Below are 14,239 nucleotides of genomic sequence, written 5' to 3'. Positions count from 1 at the left end.
ATACTGGAGGTTGGACTAGCTAAATTCTTCTGGCCTTAAATCTGTGACTATGAAAATAAACCCAAGAAGTGTACCCTAATTTCCCTTTGCCTCAAGAGTACATCTTAAATAGCCTTATCTTCTAAGCACATCCAGAACTGTCTAAAGAACATTCCAGTTCTCCACCTTCATCTCCTGCCTCATGGAGTGCTCCCCCCAGTGCAGAAATTTCATTGAGGTATCTGGCACCAGTACTACACCACCAGGGTTGTCACAAGGTACAAAAGGCCAGTCCACCACTCTGCTTAAACAAATACTGAATGATGATGAAGCAGAGAGGCTTCTCTGTAACAATAGACTAGAAACATTCTTAATTTACAAGCTTTTTCTATTCAGGAACCCTATCAACACGTTTTACAAGAAAGACAGAGCTGCGGAACGTGTTCTGGGCATGTCTGTGAAATCCAATTGGTGTTCGGACATGAAACTGTCATTTTCAATTACTGTCCTACTTCTGAATTAGATACTGAAACACATTGTTATTATTTTATGGCCATATACAAGTTGGGGGAAAAATACTACCCTCAGTTAAAACTGTTCAACTCCACTGAAGTCAATGGAGTTGAATGGGTTTTTGAGGGCAGAATTAGGTCAAGTTGTATAATCTTTCAGGGTATGTCTACACTGCAACTAAAAACCTGCCAATGGCCCGTGTCAGGAGCTCGGGCTAAAGGGCTGTTTAATTGCTGTGTAGACGTTTGGGCTTCGACTTTGAGCCTGATCTCTGGGACCCTCTCTCTTGCGGGGTCCCAGAGCTTGGGCTCCAGCCTGAGCCCAAACTTTTACACTCCAATTTAACAGCCTGTGAGCCTGAGCCCCGCAAGCCCGAGTCAGCTGACACGGGCCAGCTGCAGGTGTCTAATGCAGTGTAGACATATCCTCTAGGTCTTGATGCTTTTCTTAAATATTATTTTTTTAAGCATATGATTAAGTTCATAGGAAAGTTTTCTTGAAAATGCAAATTCCCATGTGGCAACACATACATATCATTCAGAAGTGGACAAAGATATGCTGTAGTAAACAATTCAGGGGCGGATGGGATGGATTAGATGATCAAATATGTCTTTCCCATTTTTAATGTCTATGATTCCCATAGAATAGAAAAAATCATGTACCTACACAAGGAGATCTTTCCTTATGTGATTTGTATTACAAGTATCACCTGGCAGCTTGATTATAGCCTTGCATCTCATCTGACTACATGTATGCTGATCCCTCCCTGATAATGGTCTCCCTGCCAAGGATTAGTATAAAAATGCACATCCCTCCCAAAGCTTTATCACATCTTCATTGCAAAGCCAGCATGAGCTCTTTTCTCTTATGACAGAATAGTTTCTCTCTCATTCCTTAATCTGTCAGAATTCTGTATAGAAGAGATGATGGGATTTGAAATTCATCCTCCAGGCTGGGCCAGCTGAATAAAAAATAAATCTGAACAGGACATATTTATACCACAACCCCTTTCTCTGCCCTGAACTTTGTAAAGGTAAGAGACATGTCTTTCCTTTAACAATTGATCCCTGAGTGATCATTTATTCTATACCACTAAAATATACAATAATAAAGTGTACATTTAGAACTGTGCTTTCACTTTGAGTTTTGTCTAATGTATACTGTAAAAATCAAGTACTTCCTAAACAAAAGTGAGTTCATAATCTGTGGGATAATAAATATTGTTACTGCAGTGGCATAGCCTACAGAACAGTGAAATGACTTTGATGTGCTGCCAGAATACTTTATGTAAATATGCTAGAGTCTATTCCATCTTCCCCCGGTCCCCCACTATGCCCATCTTTTTATTTGTTAGGGACATTAGAGGAAAGTATTTATTTCCCTGATGAATGCTGTCTGCTCATTTTTGTTATGATTCAGTACTATGTAGATATGGCTGGCTGGATCAGAATAAAAATATAAAATATGGAATATAAACATAAATATAAAACATAGAATTCATGTGCTTATAAGGATCATAAAACAAGTAATAGAACGTATATGTTTGATCCTTACTTTCAGTTACTACAGTTAGTGCACTCTGGTTGCTGCTTACTGAGCCAATCAATTTGGCCTTGTTGTTATATTGTGCTCCACCTATCTGTTTATTTTATCCAGCTGTTGTCTGTTCTCTGGTACTTAGGTCCTGATCCTGCAACTACTTATGCTGTGCTTGACTTTACTACACCGAGCAGTCTCCTTGAAATTCATGGGACTAATCATTGTAGCAGATTTGGTGCCTTAGACAAATCTTCTAGACTTAAGGACCATCTTTTTGTTCTGTGTGTATGGTACCTAGTAGAGTGCAACCCTGGTCCCTGACAGGGGAATCTAGGAGATACCACAATACAAATAAATAAATAATAATAAATCAATAGTAAAATTAATTTGGGTGGATTTCTACCTGATCTTTTTTCCAGTTAACTGCAATAACTGAATCCTATTAAGGATAGATGTTACAAGGTTAATAGCAGATAAACAATAACACTGATTTATTTTATATTAACAGAGCGACTTTTCTATTCAGTTAATATGTGAACACTTTGCCCTCTCTGTTCAGCAGCTTTTCTTTTTGTTTTGTTGGTAATTTCATATCTTTTGCTTTTAAAGGATAGAAATTAAAATGGGAAAAACCTGTTTTTGTTTCAAATAATACAAACAATAACACCACACATTAGAACCCAGCTCACATTAAAAAATACTTTTCTAAACAGGGTGTCCTAGAGAGTTTAGTGTGGATGGGCTGCTATCATGCAGTGTCTAAATGGAACTGGTGCCCGTCCAATGACACCTTTGTGAGATGTGAGAAAGCTGTTTGCAGAGAGTGAGAAACTGTGGCTAAAAATAGCAGAGCTTCACCATCAAATGGGGATAAGAAGAACTTACATGTTAACTTCATTCTGTATGGGATTTAGAAGTTGACAGAGAGATAGAAAAAGATAGCAACCATGAACACCTCCTGAGTGGCCCAAAGTGGGGAAGGAAATGAAGTATAGGGAGACAACGGTTGTCCAGTTGGACCAAGCCTCCTCAAGGTTTATCACAGTGTATACCACTTCTTAAAAGAGAAATCTTTTCCTGGATAACCTCCCAGCCTTCTCATCACTAGCCTCTTCAGGATCCCACCCTATCCCTGTGGGCAATTATAGAACTGGGGGCCTGATTCAAAGCCCATTGAAGACAATGGGAGTCTTCCCTTTTACTTCAAGGGTTTTGCACCAGGCTGTAGATGGTTTTGTACATACAGTTATTATTGTCACTAACTATCAAACTAGTTTCCTTCCCCAAATTCTAATTCTGATGGCTTCTTTTCTCCCACTCACTTCCATCAGTCTTCTTCAGTCACCACGGCATCTTCGGTCCTGTGGCACCTAGACTAACAGAAGTATTGGAGCATAAGCTTTCGTGGGTGAATGCCCACTTCATCAGATGCAAGTAATGGAAATTTCCAGAGGCAGGTATAAATCAGTATGGAGATAACAAGGTTAGTTCAATCAGGGAGGGTGAGGTGCTCTGCCACAGCACCCTCTGTTGCTTTTTACAGATTCAGACTAACATGGCTACTCCTCTGATACTTGACACTGCATCTTCATTGACCCTGGACAACAGAAGAAATAACAGTAAAGGAAAAGGTGCAGCTAGCACCATGGCCTGGATCCACAAAGGGTCTTGGGCGTCTAGAAAATTATCAGGACCACTCTGTGATCCACAAGCCTGAGTTAGGTGCCTAGGTTCCATATACAATGATTGGGGAGAGATAGGCACCTCAGAATGGGATCCACAAAGCCAGCACACTAGGCAGGGCACCAGCTAAGCAACCCCATGAGAGATACTGGTGAGAGGGACATGTCCTAAGTCCAGCCCTTCTCATGGAGTTCTGGGCTGCAGGGGGGCACCTCTTTCTGATGACTTAGGTGCTCAGTCATTTTTTGTGAGACTGAGTTAGGCAGGCATCTAACGCCACACAAAATGGCCCAGGGGTTGGGGAGGAGCAGTTGGGGGGAAGAAAGGAGGAAGAGCTCCCTTATAACCCTCAGTCCAAAGATTAGGGTACTCACCCAGAATGTGGGAGTCCCCTGGTTTAAGTCACTCTCTACCTGATGCGGGGAAGGGATTAGACCAGGGTTCTGGCAGCTCTCAAGTGAATGCTCTAACTAACCCCTACGTTATAGGACAGTCCAATGTGGCTCGCTCTGAGTCTCTCCTGGTTAAGTTGTTCAGCTTTAATTAAATAATTAGATATTATTTGGGCCACAGAAAGAGTGAGACTCACTCTATAGCCCAGCAGTTAGGGCACCCACTTGAAAGCTGGCAGGTCCCTGTTCAAATCCCTTGTCATCAGACAGAGGGGGACCTCCTACATCCTCTACAAAGTTATAAGGGAGGTTAGTGTTGGCCTCCCCCACAGCAGGTCTTGCGTAGAGCTAGACAGCATCTGAGCATGCCTACAGGATCAGGCCCAATAGGCAGACATACCCCAATCTTGCCTTGGTTCATGGAGCACACTGCGGCTTAGGCAGGAGATGGGTGTCCAGAGACAGAAACATAGGCACTTAGGGAACTTTTAACCTGGAAACTTAGGTGCTGAGTGAGGTTAGGGCACCTACAAGGAAAGGTGGCAGCTGAGCGGGGGTTTTGTGGATCACAATGGTGCCTAAAATGGAATGTAGGTGCCTAAATCTGGGGTTAGATACCTAAGTCCCTTTATGGATCTGAGCTTACATGATTAGCACTATATAGAAATAGGATAGTACTTCTTTAAATAATTTGTAAGACCTCCAGTGGTGCCCACTGCGTTCTGTATTTTAGAAACAAGCCAATTTTAACCAGACACATTAACAACCAGCAAGTGCTCCCCTGTCTACAGTATGAGAGCCTATGACACAGACAGTGCAGGTGTTGGTAATGTGATCTTTAAAATATTCAGTCAATTTCTATTCCAACCAGAGTTAGTTAAAGAATAATCAGCAAATAAAAATGTTTGGCTTTTTGAAACGTTTGCAAACCAATCCCTTTATTCCCAAATTTAGTCAATGTTCCAAAACATTCTAGGAAATCACAAGTGACAAAATGGCAATCTATGGGTGAAGTATCTGATATTGCTTTTTGGTGTTCAATATTCCAATTTCAAAACTGATCACATATTTACTCTAGAAGGAAGAGCACACACACTCTACTTTGAATACTGGCATTCATGATCAGTACCCATAAGTGATGCTGAAGATGTATATTAGGAACTAAATACATGCATTCAATGTTGACTCCGTGTATTCAATGGAAACATGAAGTCCAGTTTCAAAGTGTCATCAATCAATGCACAGCAGTAAGAAATGAACCAATGTCCTAGCATCTGAATTTTTTACCCAGTATTCAGCCATCTCTACTTCTGACAATGTCCCATATACAATGAGTTGGAGCATTCAGAAATATGCTTTAGCGTTAAGTCCACCAACATTGAATGGGGGAGGAGGAGGATTTGGCTGCTGAAGAGCTACTCTTTTCTGAGTATCGGATAAAGGACATTCATATTGCTAGACAATCTCCTAATTTCTGCCTCTTTTGGTACTGCAATTTCTCCTTCAGTAATACTCTCCATAACTTTATGAACTACGCAGTGAGAAGTGGCCTGTCCGTAGACGGTAAGCTCCTTGGGGTATGAGCTCTCTTTTTGTCATGTGTTTGTACACTGCCTAGCACAGTGGAGTCCTGGTCCATGGCTAGGGCTTCTAAGTGCTACGGTAATACAAAGAAATGATAATTGTTAGTGTCACTTTAGCAGTTCCACAGTTAGGGCCTGATCCTGCAAACACTTCCACAAGTTTTTAGTTTTACACACATGCAATGCTCCACTGAAGTCAATAAGTCACCAATGTGCAATTAAAGCACATGCATAGCTCTTGGCAGGATTGGTGCCTTAGTAATTTTTCAAGCAAAGCAATATGTTTAAATTTCAGATATTCTTTTTTGTGCTGATTCTTTCAGATTTGTCAGAAACCAATGAGCTTTTGCTGACCATTGGCCAGCAGGTTTTGTGACCTGTTTGCAGATTGTGGGTCACTCAAGTGGATTTGCTCTTTTCTTTCAGGAAGATCCCAGAGGGTGGTAGAAGTTTGCCCTTATATGTCTACATGGGGATAACCCTTCCCACCCCGCCCCGGCTGGACTGGGTTGGCTGACTTGGGCTCACGAGGCTTGGGCTTTGGGGCTGAAAAATTGCTCTGTAGCCCTGTGTAGACATATGCTCAGTTCTGTTACACTGCAAGGTTTCCTTCTGTTACTGCTCTTGCTCATCCTATATATGTAACCCTTCTGCCAGGTGGAGCCAGCAGCAACAAGGGCCGGGTTCAGTATCTAGGGGTTCCTTTTCAACAATACAACCCAAAAGCGCCTTGAGCCCCCACCCAGTGACCTGGGACAATTACACATCACCCACTGGGCGCCTCTAAGAGGCCAGACTTCCCCTCTCGCAAGCACAGAGTCTGAGTGTAGCAAAAAACTGTTTGAATGAAAGGGAAATAATGTAGCATTAATTTGGGGGAAACACTGCAAAGAGGGTTCATAAACATAAATGATGAGCAAAAGACCCACCGCCAAGTAAGTTGGGCAGTGTCCTTTTCCCCTCAGGTTCTTAAGTCCAGCAACTCAAAAGTCCCTTTCATGTGCCCGTCCCTCCTCTGCACCCCACTCACAGTTGCTGTCCTTGGCCAATGCAGCCCCACAGTTCGGAGGTTCATCTGCAGAGTTCACCTCCCACCCTAGGTGGAAGAGGGGTTAAGGAGGCACCTTACATGCTCCGCTGCTTGGGTACTCACTCATCGCCCCAATGGCTGATTGCTGTGTCTCTTTGCAGGGCTCTGCTCTGGCCCTTTCTGCCAGCTGCCCTGCTGGACGCGCCTCTCCACCAGCCGCACGGCTGGCCACTCTTAGGTTATAGCCCTTCCCCTGAGCAAATGTGCAAGCAGAGGGAGGGGACCTTAGCTCAGGAATGGGGTGTGAGCCTGTTGTTTCCTTGGATCCCACACCTCATCACAATATCCCTCCATCAATTTTATTTAGGACTCATCAAATGCAGAGCCATTTACTGCCTACTGAATATTCCGTGCAGTGTTCTGTTCTTGCTGAGTTGTAAGTGGAAGTGAGCCAAAAAGAGAAGAAACAATTAACAGCCAGCTCTGACCACAAGATCAAAATGCAATGCAAAATGAAAACAATCCTGTGAAAGAGTCCTCTGCATTAGAACCCTTCCATCCCAGGGAGCGTGAATACCTTCTCCATATCTAAGGGGAGGGTACTGTGACAATGTTGGAGAAACTGTAGCTTATGTCAGTTCTTAAGAATCTTCCTTTCCAATTCTCTTGATTCATTGTTCATACATTATATAATCAATATACAATTAATACTGTACTGTGCATTAAGACTATTTCAGATGGTCAGCATGCACACGAATACTAGGGTAGAATTGATATGGATTAATGGCTCTGTTTGATAGAGAGGTGGCCCAAATGGGAATGGCTGAGCCCACTCATCCTCAAACATTGGGGGAGTTTGGATCCAGATTTGGATCTGAACTTTGCCTTGTAGGCTTGTCTCTCTAAGATGGATCTTAACTAGAATATCAGATTCAAATCTACTTGACGCTTGAGATCTGGACCAGAACTTTGTAGCTTGGGTTTTCTCCGGAAAGAAATCAGGAAGGACTATTTTAAAAATGTAGACTCTGAGAGTAATGGAGGGAAGAATTCAGACCCTATTGCAGTCAAAAAGGTATGAAAGTGCCTGAATGCTGCATGGTCCCCTTTAAATCTCAAACTTCAGTGTGTCTACCTAGGAACCAAGAAATTGTTTAGGGATTTAATATGAGGTCAGACTAGATGATCATGATGATTCCTTCTGGCCTTAAAGTCTATGAGTCCATAGTAGCACACTGCTGCCTATTGGCCAGATTATCAGCTGTGTTGCATTGTTTCATGCTGAACTACTTGTGCCAAACAATCATGATCCCAGCAGAACCAGCCAGTAAAAGGTCCTCCCCTGTGTTGGGGAATCCTTCAGCAGCACAGAGCAGACTGTACCTTCACCTCCCTCATAACCTCCAGCATAGTGGTCTTGAGTGGGGGAAAGAGGGCTTGGTCAACTGTTCCCGGCTGCTGCCATAGCCTCATTGGTGTGTTGGCACTGCAGCAGCCTTAAAATAAAGCAGCCCTGAATGTACTCTGCTTTACACCAGCAAGCAGCCCACTGTTTTGTAGGAGTGGGGGAAAAGGGACAGGGAGAAACGATGCAAAATCATCTTAAAGCCACCTGTCAATCCTGCCCTCCCCTGAACTGTTCTGAATGCAGCTTAGACACAACCCAGAATCAGGGCCAGGGTGTGGCTGAATCTCTGTGTGCTCTGCATGGCAGCAATCTTCCCTGCAGTTCATTAACAGGCTCTTTCATGGGGAGAGCTTCAAAGGTAAGTGCCTCTATTTATTCAACCCCCTCTCCCCCTCCCCCTTCAACACATCACCTCCAAAAGACATGTTCTGCCAGAAGTGATTTTTTTAAATAACGGAAAAGCTGCCTTTACATGTTCACCTTCCTCCATCAGCCTCCCGTCCTGGAAGCCAAACTAGGAAGATTTTTACCTAGTAAAATGAAGTCAATAAATTGACATATATTTCACTCCAAAACACCACCACATAAAGGAAAAAGGGAAAATTCTCCTCTCACTTACGTAACCAAGAGAAAAACTTGGCTCTTTACTACCTGATGGCTGGTCAGTGGGTTATAAGAAATGAGCTGTTGTGCTCAGCCTGGTTTCTAGTACATACCACAAAGGCCAGCATCACCCATCCTTCTTGGCAGTGTCAGCAGGGAAGCTAAGGATTGACTAAACTAGGAGACCAGCTGCTCTTCCACCCAAAGAGATGGGCTTTCTAAAGCGGGGTTCAGGTGCACTGGCAGGGCAGCGTGGGGGAAGCTTGTCTTGCCACTGCTTTGTTGCTCCTGTTCTGTCAGCTCTAAGGTTGTTAATCTGGGAAAATACTTTTTAAAAGCTAACCTGGCTGGCTACAATGCTTACTGGATGATAATCAAATATGCTTCAATCTGGGGAAATCAGCAATGCCAAATGTCTATTTGACCAGGTATTGTAAGATTGACATGTCAGATATTTCCTGGACAAGCCAGGATTTGGTGCCCTGAATAGCTGGGGATAATTATTCACCTGTAACTCCAAGGATGTCTCCTAGTTTTCAGTGTCTTAGGTGATTGCCCATTCTATGGTGCCTGGCACTGCAGCTTGGACTGCTATAATGTGTTTGTACAGGAGTATCATTTTAGGCCACACATTTAGATCTGGATTGCAGCTAGTTCTGTGTGAATGGACAAAGTGGGAAGGGAGGCCAAGAATTTCTCACCTGCACAAAAGGCAGCCACAATCTTAGTCCTTGCCTTCCTGATGCGCAAGGAACAGCAGTCTCTAGTGCTCACAGAAGCACTAAGTTGCTTCAAAGTGGACAACAGTGGGGCCAGAGTTCCTCCACTCCCTCAACACCTAGCACAGGGGTGGGCAAACTTTTGGGCCGAGGGCCACATCTGGGTGGGGAAATTGTATGCAGGGCCAGGGCAGGGGGTTGGCATGCGTGAGGGAGTGCGGGGTGTGGGAGGGGGTGCGGTGTCAGGAAGGGGCTCAGGGCAAGGGATTGGGGCAGAGGAGGGGTGCGGAGTGTATGAGGGGGCTCAGGGAAGGGGGTTGTGGTGTAGGAGGGGTGCAGCAGGGAGCTCAGGGCAGGGGGTCGGGGTGCAGGAGGGGTGCAAGGTGCAGGCAGGGGGCTCAGGGCAGGGAGTTGGGGGGCTCGAACTCTGGCCTAGCACCGCTTACCTAAAGCGGCTCCGGGGTGGCAGCGGCGTGCACTGGGGCCGGATCCCTGCATGCCTGCCCTGTCCCCGGCCCTGCGCCGCTCCCAGAAGCACTGCGGCCCGAGTGGGGAGGCGGCGGAGTGCTCTGCATGCGCTGCCCTTGCCGTGCCTCCAGGTACCTCCCCTGAAGCTCCCATTGGCCGTGGTTCCCCGTTCCCAGCCAATGGGAGCTGTGGGGGGCAGTGCCTGGAGGGCAACGCATGGAGCCCTCTGCCCCCTGGCCCGGGGGCCACAGGGAAGTGGTGCCGGCTGCATCTGCAGAGCGGCGCGGGGCCCGCGGCACCACGGGGGGGCAATCCCACGGGCTGGATCCAAAGCCCTGAGGGGCCGGATCCGGCCCGTGGGCCATAGTTTGCCCACCCCTGACCTAGCAGCACAGCAGGACCAGCATAGGGAAGATCATAAACTCCATTTTTAAAAGGAGGCCATAGCTTCCATTCTGGCATGTGTTCCTGAGTCAGCCCAAATGCCCTGATTACTATCTCCACATTTCCCCCACCAATGCAAGCTCTGGCTGTCAATGCCAGAGTAGGACCCTTAAGAAGGATTTTTTCCCCAGGTAACCAAAAGGACAAAACACATTGAATTAAAGAGTTAAGCAGGGTATTAAGTAATTAAAAGCTTGCAAGATGGTATAAAGCTAATCACAGAAATAAATAGTTACCTAGTAGCTTTATTACATTAAAATAAAAGGCCTATACACTACATAACAGAAAAACCGTTCAGGGACCTTTGAAACCTCTGAGAAGCCATAAATCATATTCTGAAACACAGGAAAAAGCCTGCATAGCTGCTGTAGTACATACTTAGGAGAAGGCAGACTGAGTTCTGGGCTATATCTGTCAGGGGGCAGATGACATCCTGACATCCTCTTTAAATTACATGACATGTGTGCCCCCAGGTACTGTGTCTATGGTCTGCGTATGTATAGCTTGCCTTGCCTATGCTAGCCAGTGGCGGGGGTTGGGGGATTTACACTGGCGGTCTATCATGTAACAACCAGCCTGTGTTCTAAAAAGGTAGCAAGCTCTGGAGCAAGCAATTTACCCCCGGAGCTAGACTATTAGAAACTGGCTGAATTCCACTCTCCAAGCAGAGGAAACCCTCCCCCACCCATAGCTAAATCAGTAATTTAATTTAAATTATTCTACACTGGTACTGTCCTGAGGAAAAATCAGCATGCATCTCCTCGTCTTGGAATAGGATTGTCCCACAGAACAAGTTACACCTGTTCTTCTTTCCTGTACAGAAAAGGAGAGAGCAGAGAAGAGCTGTCACTGCTGAAATGAAACATTTTTCTAACACTAGCATGGTGATTGAACGCCATATGCTTCCATTCCCCCAATCCACAGGCACAACTCCCACTGACATCGATGCAAGTTCTACCATGGAGTCGGACTGATGGCAGTCTATGGCCCACTGTGTTAATGTCCTACTATGAACTGAATCAAAGGTGCATTTTATTATTCCAAAAGACAGAATTCCAAGCACAGTACATATCTGTGGACTCAAGCAGCACTTATGAGCACAAGGCAGAGATGTGAGTGTAACTCTGAGAAGGATAGGGACAAGAATTATGTAACTGTATAGACAATCAGTCAAAGTAATCTGGAAAATTCCTCATGGAGCACAGAACAAATACTGATCTTTTGGATTCAAAACAAATCACAAAGACTCAGAAAATAGGTAATTCCCTGTGTTTTGCAGATGCATTTTGACTCTAATTCTGTAGAAGCTTTAGAGGGCTGGCAGAACCAGCTGTCATACAAGCAGAGGAGAGATCTACATTCAAGGAGTGAAAATAACTCCAGCCTCACTATCTAAAAACAAAATGGAGACAATTACTGTAGCTGTAGGACTGTTTTTAAATTTTGGCTAAATCTTTGGCCTTCAGACTAGAACAGATGCTCCTATTTTGCCAGATGAACATTATTTAAGTGGGGCTAGTTGGCAACAATTGTAGCAAGGTTTTGTAACCAATGCTATGTTATATACACTGCTATACATTATTAAATAAAGCACATTTCACTTACTAAATGACCAGACTATAAACACATTTTGTAAGTGATAAGAATTATGATAATTTTTATTGTTATTATTCTACAATAAAATGGTGGTAACTGCTTGCAACTCTTCCAGCTACCTCAATGACAAAGTAAGGTGCTTTGTAAGTGTCAGACTCATCCCAAACCAGTTCCCCTCTCTATTTGCCTCCTTTTTGTCCAATAATATCATGAGGTAAGGAGAACGGGGGAAGAGAACAAAGTCGATCAGGACTGTGATGCTGGAAGAATAACATTCTCACAATGCAGGAAGTCAGGCTTGTGTTTGTGTGTCGATTTCAGAATTCTTCCCTGCAGATCAAGACATTCCTTCCTCTCCCTTATTCTTCAGGTTGTTGATTTGATTATTCTGAATTCCTTGCATTGCTCAGTGTTCTTATAAATGAGGCCCGCCATGCCCATCTGTTGATATCTGCAGGTCACTGGCTTTCTTCTTAGCCTCCTGCAGTTTTGAGCCAACCCTTCACCTTCCAATCCGTGAAAGTCAGGATAGTTTAGATATTATTCAATATGCCAGAAATATTTGCTGCTTGTTTTCTGTGAATCCAGTAATGCGTGGCACCTCTTGCAGTTCCCTTGTCTTTATTGTGGGCTATCAATGCAATGGTTGTGCCGGGGAGAAAATGGCAATCTAAACCAAAAACGCAGAGAGTCACACAAAGATGTTTAACTCTGCATTTGTGATGAGAGTTTACCGAAGCTAGTCAAATATATTACTTTGGTATTTTAGCTACAGAAAAGTTGCTCTATTACAGTGGGTCTCAAACTTTTTTTACTGGCAACCCCTTTCACATCGCAAGCTTCTGAGTGCGACCCCCCCCTAATAAAATTAAACACACTTTTTTATATATTTAACACCATTATAAATGCTGGAGGCAGAGCGGGGTTTGGGGTGGAGGCTGACAGCTCACGATCCCCCCATATAATGACCTCGCGACCCCCAGTTTAAGAACCCCTGCTCTATTAGGACCTGATCCAAAGCCATTGAAATCAATGGAAAGGCTTCCACTGACATCACTGAGGTTGAAATAGGCCTTTAGAAGGTATTTTTTTCTGCTTTAAAATAAAGATTCTGTGAATGTAGAGCCCAGGGAAGTGCCCTTGAGACTGAAGTCCTCTGTGTCCACAGAACTGCATGGGCAGTGGCAGCACAAGCGTCTTACCCTGCCCTGTCAATGTATCTCAACCCTGACCTGAAGGAACTAGCTCAAGAATTTCTGAGAATAATTCCATCTCTGTTCTTATTCAGGCCCCCAGTTTAGTAAATCATGTGCTTAAAAGTTTTGCTGAATTGGGATCCCAGTCCTTCTTTTCTCTGCCATGACTCTACAGGGGCACCAATTATTGCACACTTTGGCGGTGGACCAAGTCTGCAAGCTATCTCCACAAAGGCCACAGAAGAATTCAACAACATATTTTGGTCACTATTGGCATATCTGTCATAGGTACTTGTATGGCCCTCATCACCATAGTACCTCACTATCTTTAATGTATTTAGCCTTATAAACACCCCTGTTAGGCAGAGTGGGGAACTCAGGCACAGCAACACCTAGTGTAGGTCTACACATCAACTAAACACCTGTGGCTGGCCCATACCAGCTGACTTGGGCTTGCAGGGCTGATTCATTGCTGCATCGACTTTTGGGCTCAGGGTGGAGCCCACACTTTAGGATCCTGTGGGGTGGGAAGGTCCTAGAGCTCAAGCTCAGCTCAAACCTGGAAGTCTACACACCAGTGAAACAGACCCACACCCTGAGCCCCATGAACCCAAGCTGGCTGGAGCAGGTCAGGTGCTGGTTTTTCTTCACTGTGTAGGCATACTCCAAGCGACTCACCAGGGTCACACAGGATGGCTGTGGGCAAGCAGGACTAGAAGCCAGGTCTCCTAGCGGGCTAGCTTAGGGCCCTGACCAGTGGACCATCATTCTGGGCTAGTTTTGAATAGTTGATGTAGAGGTTATTATTATGAAGAATTATGACTTTGTTGCAGGATTTGTATATTATAAATGCATTTAATTTTTTTCTGCCACTGTTCTAGAGGTTTGCACTTGTAAGAGAAGAGGGGAGGTTTGCAGGTTCAAACACGTAATCATGTGCCTCTGATTATACTGTTTCAAATATAAAATATGTTAAGAGCGTAATACGCTAGAGATACAGTTAGTAATCAAACCCTACATGCTTGTACCTTTCCATGATTTGGAAAAGTAGAGTGTTTGGTTGCATCTGTATATAAGTTAGTGTGT

This window comes from Chrysemys picta, chromosome 3 (assembly GCF_011386835.1).
Source record: "Chrysemys picta bellii isolate R12L10 chromosome 3, ASM1138683v2, whole genome shotgun sequence".
Classification (NCBI taxonomy): Eukaryota; Metazoa; Chordata; order Testudines; family Emydidae; genus Chrysemys; species Chrysemys picta.
This window is presented reverse-complemented; position numbering follows the sequence as displayed.